Genomic DNA, 10,100 nt, shown 5'->3' on the forward strand with positions numbered 1-10,100 from the left:
CAACAGGTGAAATCACTGTTTTTCAAAGGCTTTTAACTGGGCCATATTGGATGGAAAAAAGAAGACAGTTTTTACATGTAAGTGACTCATCCCCCTTAGATTTCAAGTGCGTCCTGTGAATGTCTAGATTTAAGAACAGGTTTTAAAAGTTTCTAAAAACGTAGAAAACACTATCCTTTTTCCCACACTCACTCTTGTGGGTGGCTGGATCTTGATGTGTCAAATTTTCCACAAGAATTCAGTGCCCAGTGTCCACCTCAATCTGAGGTCTTTTGTACATGTAGTTAGAGGCCTTCTCATGTAATGGGAAGCCTTGTTAAGAGTATTATCATGGAAAGTGCCAGGCTAGCTTCCTAGCAGGAGCCGCTACTAATCCCACCTAGTATAGAAATGAAAAAAAAAAAAATCATTTATTGATAACTACTGAACATTCTAGTAAAATATGTTACACTGACACTGTGTTTTGGTGTCATGTCACCCAAGGCTTTATTAAGACAGCTCAGAAAGCATACTGACTTCAATTAGCTTTGTACCAAGTTCTGACTGAACAAACAATCGTTCATAAGAGATAAGAGAGATAATAAACATGGCCAGGTTGTTTTTTTTTTTTTTTTTTTAACAAGATTTTGGAGGAGGGAGGGAATAATGGGCTGAGAAATGTTTCATTTCTTCTTATCAGGGTGAAAGAAAGGAAAAATACACCCAAGATGTCTCTTTAAAAGATCCATTTAAATGAGACCACTGTCAAAGGAGGTAATTATTTTTTTATCATAAAAGCTTGACAGCCTCCTTTTAGGGCTGAAATGCAGAAACAAAATGAAATCTTTTGTACGATGGATTGAGTTAATGCACAGCAGCTTTCTGAGTGGGAAAACCAGAGAAGTGATTAGGTTATTTTTATTACTTTAGCTAGAGAGACTGGATACTGCTGCTACAACTAGTCACTGGGGTATAATTAATAGACCATTTGCTAATAGAATATAGACCTTTAAAAGCAGATGGCATTTGGGATTTCAGCTATCTTGCTGTGTCCCAGAGGGTTGTAAAGAGCGTGGAGCTGTGTGGCACAGTCCGAGTTGTTCTCTTGGACCCTGCATGGTTAATCTGGGTTGCTCAGAGAGTTTTGCTGTGCAGAGGTCTAGACAGACTATGGGGCCGGCCTGGCTGCTGTGGCTGGGCTGCGAGCCTTTTGGCAGCCTGCACGCCAGGGTGTGTGCGCTCGGCCGCCAGCTGTGCCAGGTGCCAAAAAAAGTCCCAAACTCAGCTCGGCAGCTGGGAGAGGTGGGGCTGTTTTGCAAGAGGAAATGAGGAGCCATTTTTACCACCCTGCGTCAGGTGGTGAGGGTTGGCTGAAGAAGTGAAGAACTACTCACAGCCTTCATGTGAGTTCTGACCTGCTGATACATGTGTCATGGTTTGAGCTCAGAGGTCACCCAAGCACCACACAGCTGTTCACTCACCCCTTCCCCCTCAGTACTGGGAAAGAGAAAAGAAGAAAAAGGCTTGAGAATCAAGATAAGGACAGAGAGGGATGATTCACCCGTTACAGTCACAGGCAAAAGACAGACTCATTAGGGGAAGAAAAAAGAACATATATTTAATTCAGACACTAAAAACAACACTACTTAACAGACAGAGTAGGACAGTGAGAAGCATTACCACATCTTAAAAACACCTTCCCCCATACCTCCCTCCACTCTGCTCCCAGTTTCTCTACCTCCTCTCCCCTGGCAGTGCAGGGGTCAGGGAACGGGGGGGTTATGGTCAGTCCTGCTACTTCTTCCTCCTCGAGGTGACGGAACTCCTTGCATTCTTCCTCTGCTCCAGCATGGTTCCCCTCTTATGGGAGGTAGTCCTCCACAAACTTTCTCTGATGTGAGTCTCTGCCACAGGCTGCAGCGTTTCCTGAGCTGTTCCTGTGTGGGTTGCTCCCACGCATTCCAATCCTCCCAGCACTGAATTACCAACAACAGGGGCTTCCTCCCACAGAGTCCTGGCCTTCTTCGGGCACAGTCTCCTGCTTCAGCATGGGGTCCTCCACGGGCTGCAGGTGGGCATCTGCTCCACCATGGACCTCCATGGGTGGAAGGGGGGTGGCCCTGCTGTCTCACCACAGGCTGCAAGGGATGTCTCTGCACTGGTGCACCGCACCTCTTCTCCTCCTTTCTTCCACTGACCTCCTTGTTAGCACAAATGTTCTCCTTGCAACTCCTCACAACTCCAAACTCTCCTCCCAGGTTCCCCTTCTTAAATACATTATCACAGAGGTGCGGCCACCATTGCTAATTGGTTTGGTCTTGACACAGAGGCCAGTCCGACTTGGAGCCAGGGGACCTTCAAGAAGCTTCTCACAGGGGGCCACTGCTGTAGCCCCCTCCCCTGCTCCCAAAAACCGCTACACACACACACAAATCCAGCACAATGTGGTAAAATCTCAGAGTGCCACAGATGGAGTTTCTCTTCATGCCACTCTATCAGAGGTACCCCTTATTTCTTCTCCATTTACAGCCATGAAGGTGTTGTCCTTTAAGGCAAGCCCAAGGTTAGATGACAGAAGAATAACTTTCCAGTACCTCTGGGTGTTGCAGGTCTTTACAAGGAAAAGGGTGAGGGAGGAACCTGGTCTCACTCCAGTTGCTTTGCATATATGTGCTGGTCCAAGGGAAAAAGTAAAGTCAACCATGATCTCGAATATAACGTGTGTAAGGGACTCTCTGATGCAAGCAGAGACCTAATCCAGTGTGCTCTAACACACATTATCCTGGTTTTAGGACACATCTCAACCCTGGAGAGACAGATTCAGGTTACTGTGAACTTCAATGTGTCCCAGTTTGTGTAGGAGATAGGGTCAATCTCCCAGTAAGGTCAGAGTACAAAGACCAGAACCATGTCTCACTGGTATTGTCTACTCTATTTCTTATTTTGCATGTAGATAGGAATATGGACCCAAGTGTTTATTTACACATTCCTGATTAAAATGTTGTTTACCACTGGGGGAAAGAGCATTTAAGATAATGTGTATGGGAGATATTAAGAAAATAAGTGTAATGAAAGCTCTGAAAGCCTGTGTTTCCTGAAAAGAATGCCAAGAGGGAAAAAATAATGTGTTGATGCAGTGTAATCTTTAAGACACCCAGATTGTTTCTCTGACTCTCTGACATATTCTGCAGGATCTCAGAAAGAGGAGGTTCAATACTCTCGAGGATTTTTTTCTATTTTATTCTGAATCGTTTGTCACACTCTAGATGTCCCTATACTGCTTGTATACCTGTTTACAACTTTTCTCCCTGAATCCCTGAGCCTGTAGTTAACCAGGAAAAGGACATACATGTGCCTGCCTTCTCCCGGCCCATGCTGCATCTCGCTGTCCACATAGGTTTTGTTTCACAGTTTCCATTTACTTTTCACTGCATGGGCCAAGTACTTTGAGGGTTTGCTACCTTTCCAAGCATGGTTATTTTAGCAAATGTTTGTGAAGCTATTTAGGGCCTGTTAGCGGTGAGAGGGCTGTAAGAAGCCTCCTTGGTGGCCTCCCCCACCTCAGGGACTACTTTTCTGCTCAGGCCCTGGCCCACAGTGCCTGCTGGAGCATCTATGCTCAGCCTTGCTGATTCAGACCCGCCTGGCTGACTTAACATCCCAGCCTGACCTCAGCCTGATCCTGTCCCCATGGTCCTGCCTGACCCTGGTGACTGTCCTGGGACCACTGGGGACTGCGGGTCTGTGCTGGGTGGGTGAAGGCCCAGCCTGCCCTACTGCTGCCCTCAGCTCTTGCTCCCCTGCCCTGCCTGCGCAGGGCCGCGTGGTGGTGTAGCGGGTCTCATACTCAAATCTGCTTCAGGCTTGATCTTTTAATGTTTTTTTTTATTTTTCATTTTTTCCATTGGTATAGCTAGTACCACAGCAGGTAATCCAATCTGTGGCTTTTGAGAGCTACCACAGCAGACTCAGGAATACAATAAGTTAGTATCCAGAATTTAACAAGCTACCGTACATCAGCTGCTGTGGTAGCTGCCTTTGTATATTCTTAGTCTGCAGCAAATGCAAGATAATTCAGCTTATCTTAACTCTTTATTACTGCAGGCTCAATTAAATCCAATTACCTCACATTTGCTACAGGATTACACACACACAGGATTACTGCCGCTCAGCTGATGGTGGAGAATCTGACAATGGCTGAGCCCAGCCTAAATATTTCTTACTATTCATAAGAATAATTTATACTTCTGTCTGCATCTCTACTGAGTTTGTTCCCATAGAGCTTTATCTCCAGGGGAAGGTGGTATGCTTCTAAGTGCCAGCGCCTGTTAGTAAAGGAATTTACATTAGGCTAAACCGGTGAAAGAGCAGAGAAAGGACCAGGTTCTGAAACAAATGGATAGTCTTAGCCTCAGGCTTACAAGCATCAAAAGGTTAGGAAATTCCTTTACAGGAAGCCCAGGTCCTACACAGTTAGCCAGAATTTTTCAGAGATGTTTCTAGGGATGAAATCATGCAATATTTTTCTGTTACTAGTTGATATGTTCCCAGGAGAGAAATTAAAGTTCAAGTCTCCCCAGTACATTTGCAGTTAAGTTTTGGAGAAATTTACTGCTAAGCAGGTACACAGGATGAAAAATTTAACTAGAGGAGATGGAAGAATTCAAGGTATACATGAAAAACGATCAGTCCAGTAGAAAGTGTCAGTGAGGGAAGAATGGCAATACAGGCAACGTCTGAGGAGACAAGGAACTTTCTATGAAAATTAGGCCACAAATAGAAGAAGGACCATTTTAATATGATATATATTCTGAGGCCGTGATGAGCAAGTTATTTATAGAAAAAAAATTGCACACATGTGATGCTCTGCCATCTGAGGCTTAGTGACTCCCAGAAATCTGCTGCTTAGACAATCCATTATACACATGATAGAAGCATGTGATGATGGTTACAAAATAAGGTGCACACTTTTTTTAATAAAACATGGCAGCATGCATAGTCTGGAGGGCAAGGTGAGTGCAGATTAGTAGCTGGCTTTTCAGATAAGGTAGTAATGACTTGTAATGGTGTAACTAAAAAAAGAGATCTTCATCTATTTCCTTCAAGCAGGTTTTATGGGTTTTGAAAAGCTAATTTTGTACCAGAATGATCTTGAGTGCCATACTGCTAGCACTCCAGAAAAGTATTCCAACACCTGTTCTCACACAGAATTAGCTCTACTTATATTCCTAAAAAGAAGACCAAATGAATTATACTATCTGCTATTAATAATTTCACATGTATCTCCCAAGAGTGATGATATTGTAAATATTCAGCAGTTTCTATTAATACAGTAATAAGAAGAGGTAATACACTACATTATGGATAACTTCAATTTCAAAGTAAGTGGAGGACCAAATGTTTGATCTATATATAACACAAAATGCTTTTAAAATGTACACCCTTACAGTTTTGGTTATTGTTCAATGATAAAAACTAAAAACTAGACAAGGATGAACTACGTCCATGTCAATTTGTTTGTAAATCACCCTTTCTGAACACTGATAGATTGTGAGTCAAGTGGCTTGCTCTTTATGTTCAGTGCATACAACAGGGATTTCAATAAGGTCAAAACCAGTAAAGTAAACCTTGAAAGCATTTGCTATTTATAAATCACTGAACTTCGAACAAGTACACATCATTCATACACTGGAATCTGACCTTAGCAGAAATAAAATCTAAAGGGGATTGAAGCTCACACAGTCATTATACCACTTCTCACACAATATCATATTTAAAGCATGTTCTCCTAGGAGCTTCTCCAGTGAAAATGGTTCACAGGTCAAAATGTTCAGGTTCATTTACCATGCCTTAAATATACAATTTCCCCAAGTGTGAGGGGCTTTATAGAAAAACAAATAGTGAAGAAAGAAATTGGGACATCACATTTATATATTTTTCAAGGTAAGCTCAAAACCAGCCTGAGAGGTATAATTCTGGGGTTCAGTTCAGTCCAGTTCCCTCCTGCCAAGTGACAACTCTGGGACAGACAATCTAGATGATCCTACAGTTTAAATTCAATTCTGTGAAGGCTGAAATAAACTCAGTAGTGATTTTTACTGTTCATATTTACTTGTAAAGATTTTTTAATATGGAATTTTCCAGCTGAACTCTGGAAAGTGTCAGACCTTCTGTACCTGCTTTCTGTGGTTTTACATCAAATATGCACTGAATCTGACCAGCCTCGTTAACTGCAGATATGATATAGAGTCACAAGGCACACAGGCGATTTTAGCTACATAGAACTGTAAAAGTCAGGGCAAAGACATTCAAAAGCCCACAATATGCAAATCTTCAGAATACACAGACCTTCAGAATGTGCAAACCTTCAAATTCCTAAGGCAGCCCTGGATAGGGAGGTATGAGAAGACACTCCTAGTGCTGGCTGTGGTGTGGTAACAAAACAGCTGGGAGGGAAGGGGAGCTGATATTATCTTCAGCTGACCTAGATGGATTTGGAAGAGGACATATGTCTACAGCTTCAGCCAGGGGTTATAAATATGGGATTAAGTTCCCATTCCTTTATGCTACACTTCCGTCTAGGAAAGCTGAGTTACCTCAGTATTTCCACAGTTGTGAACTACTGATCTTTGCCATAATGGCTAAATAGCCACTTTTTCGTTCCAGAGCTGTCTGTCTACCATTTATAGGTCACCCCTTAAAGTGACCCCTTTAGTGAGTTTTTCATATAGCAATTATATTTGGGGATCAAATCTTGTTGGTGGCAAGATATCATTCGTATGATTGGTCCTCAGTAAATGAAAGATATGTTTCAGATTTTGGAGACAGGGAGAGGAAAGAATCTATGATCCTCTTAATCTGCAAACTGGATAACATATGTAGATAAAGAGAAATGTTACAGCCACGAGAAAGATTTATTAAGCTGTCTGAAAGGAGAAGAAATTACAGCAATGAAAGAAAAGGAGCAGAAAATTATATTTTTCATGAGACTGTCTTCAATCCATTTGCAATGTTCTCAGCTCTTCATGCACAGTATGAAGTCCAGCTGTTGATCAGCCACATAAACAGCGTGGATGTGACTCTTACACCATGTTTTAACCATACCAAAGTGACTGTCAGCAGGCATGCTCCATATGTAGTCCTGCAGAAAGAAAAGAAGGAGAAAATAAAACTAACACTCTCATCTGAAGAGGAGGATTTTGTGCTCATGTTGGTGATGGAAAAGTGGTCATGCCAGACACCATGGTGAATAATCAGACGTTGTTTGTTCATCTAGAGACTGAAGCATTCTCCTGATTAAGGAGTAGCTGCTGGGTGAGAAAAATCATGGGTTAAGATGCCAGAATGAAGGGGTCATTTTACAAGCTTGTCCTGTTAAAACGTGAGATCTCCCTGTGGCATATTTAAAAATCTTTATAGTCTTAATTTGCTTCAGTCTTGCTGGTCAAGTTCATGTCTCCTATCCACAGGTACTAGCTAGAAAGATAAATGCTTTGATGGAGAGTTCAGTCAGGAACAAACCTGTCAGGGTTTTCTGCTTTACTGTTGCAATGCAGGAGGCAGGCTTCAGGAGACTAAAAACAGCAGAAGAAACACTGGCTTGTAAAGTACCAAAATGTACCTTTGCTTCACAGTTTGGCCATTCTGTCAAATACCGGTAGAGAAACTACAGATGCTTGTTTTTCTCAGCCTAGGAGGACAGAGCAACCGTCTGATACCAGGCCATTTGGGTAAAGTTTGATAAACACCTGGAACCGAAAAGAATGACTGTTAATGCTGAAATCTGGAACCAAAAGTCAGACAGGCATTTTATTAATGATATCCCAGGATAAAAAGAGTCCTCTGATAATCTTTTTTTACATCACATTATACTGTGAGCAATTGTGCTGAGATTCAGGGAAAGATGAAGTGATTACTTTAACAGAGAGTGGATTGTGATTTGGAGGTAAAATAAGTCCTCCTCCATTAATAATTTACAGGGATAAAATTTACACTAACTTCACTAGGAATTTGCCCCATGTAGCCCCATTTAAAGCACTCTGAGGCTTGGGCCCTGGACATTTGGAAGCAATGAGTTCAAAGGGAAAAATTCAGCAGTTCACTTTGCTTTCCTGAATTTTGCTTTATTTCTGTGATTAAATGAGTACCTGCCACCTCTGTCCCTCTTTAAGGTTTCAGTTTTCCAAAATGATTATGTCTTTCAGAATGTGTGTAGGGGTTACCTACCTCTTGAAAAACACAGATAGTATTTTTATGCTGACAGGAGCAGCCTGTGATCTTCAGTATCTCTAATTGTGAAATGACCTATAGTAACCTGCTGACATGTGAATGTATTTACTTCTCAGTCAGCTTTGAGTGTCAAATGCTAAATGCAGCATATAAAGACATGAAGTGAATCTGTAACATTTTCTGGAAGAATCTGGGTCCATAGTCTTTTAGTAGCCTTTTGTGGATTTCAAAAGCACAGCAGTAAAAAAACCCAGCTCATTTAAGATCTATGAAGTTAAATTACCTGGTATAAATAAGCCCAAAGTTGCAAAGTTGACAAGAGTGTGTAAATGCCCAAATAGGAGCACGTCCTGGAACAAGCAGTTCCTATGATCAAACCAGATCTGGCTACAGTGACCCAGGATAGATAAATTTAATTATCCAGCACCAGACTCTGAACAAGACCTAGTTCAGAGCTGACCCAAACCACATCACACTAGACCCTGTGCCAGGATGGAACTGAACGGAGAATTCATCAACTGTCATCCTGATATGACTGGTATTGTCTCATGCTAGTATTGCCCATGGCTTTTTGCTCATTTTAGGAATCTGTAGATGTTGTACACACATTGGTTCTGACATGTGCACTGCATGCACTTTAAATTCAAGCAAATTTGTTCTTTTCACTCATATGAAGCTCATGATGAACACGGACTTGTTCCTTCCCATTCCATGGCATGAAGTGGGCACAAATTTTCTAAGTGTTTCAGAACTCTGGCTTCAAGGGGAAGAAAAACCTGACCTGATGTTTATAGGAGCAGCTTTCAGCCCAGCAGTGACCATTAAACAGGTAGTCCCAGGGAAAAGGGTCTGTCTGAGTCACTGCTGCAAAAAAAAAGAGATTCAGTAAACAATCCTCAGCCCAAGGCTAAGTGCCACAGACTGGATTATGTCCACCCAATCCACGGCTAGCACTGTGAGATGTTATTTGCCCTAGAAAGGGCAAATGGGAATTGTTTGAAACAACAGCCAAGCAGTGGGAATTATTAGGTCTCCAGGAGCTGAACTCATTGGCTTGTCCTCTTGTTGAGTGGCAGGGACTGTGTTTGTGGCTCCCAAGAGATGTGTTGCCTTAGAAGGGGTGGGAAGAGGAACAGCTCTGTCCCTAGCCTTCTGCAAACAAACCTTCAGAAAAGAGTACAAAAAATGGAAGTGATGCTTTTAGAGATGACAGCCTTCCAGGAACTCTCAGAGTAGTGCTTCTTAACACTGCTCTTTTCCAGGGAAGTCTTTATCCCACATGATCCACCCAAAGGGAAATAAATATGAATCTACCTACTTGCCTTATCATACCAGGAGCTCAGAAGCAGTCCTGGTACTTGTGCATGCCTCTCACTTCTTCCTATGCAGCAGCAGAGACTTACCTTCAAACCGAAAATGTCTGTGTGGGGATGATGAGCACCGTCTTTGGCCCCTTCCTTTGGACACCCTGGTTTGGAATTGTGCTCTGTGCTGCAGAGAAGACCAGTTTTCTAGTGCTCTTAGGTGCTTTTCTATTTTTGGACTGTAACAGAAAGTATTTTGTTTGGGATTTGTTTTCCTCCACCATCACAGAACTGTGATGCCGCTCTTTTGTTGTTGATCTTCTATATCAGTTGAAGGAATTAAGCAAACATGCTTTATTTGTCAATCTGGCAAATGGAAAGAAAGAAAAAAGAACAAATCCAACATCACAGGATGCTAAGAAAATTACTTCTATTTTTAGCCTGGTACATTTTCAGACATGTAAACACCTCTGTTAATCGCAGACCCCGCGGCAGTGCTCTAGGGATTATTGAATTGCTTGGAAAGCTGGCAGCCCTATATGGCATACCAGTGAAGGACTTGACAAGGCTAATTGTGTTCCAAGTTGT

The 10,100-nt window shown here is 42.2% G+C and overlaps 1 long non-coding RNA gene across 1 annotated transcript; it reads right to left on the bottom strand.

Annotated features, from left to right (window-relative positions):
- Positions 1–6,874: 6,874 nt before the first annotated feature.
- On the bottom strand, positions 6,875–9,712 carry LOC141940199 (uncharacterized). Its single transcript, XR_012627913.1, has 2 exons — positions 9,612–9,712; positions 6,875–7,120 (listed from the first exon to the last, which is right to left on the bottom strand). It is a non-coding gene; the product is annotated as an uncharacterized LOC141940199 (long non-coding RNA).
- Positions 9,713–10,100: the final 388 nt, after the last annotated feature.

The sequence above is a fragment of the Strix uralensis genome, chromosome 2 (genome assembly GCF_047716275.1).
Source record: "Strix uralensis isolate ZFMK-TIS-50842 chromosome 2, bStrUra1, whole genome shotgun sequence".
Taxonomy (NCBI): domain Eukaryota; kingdom Metazoa; phylum Chordata; class Aves; order Strigiformes; family Strigidae; genus Strix; species Strix uralensis.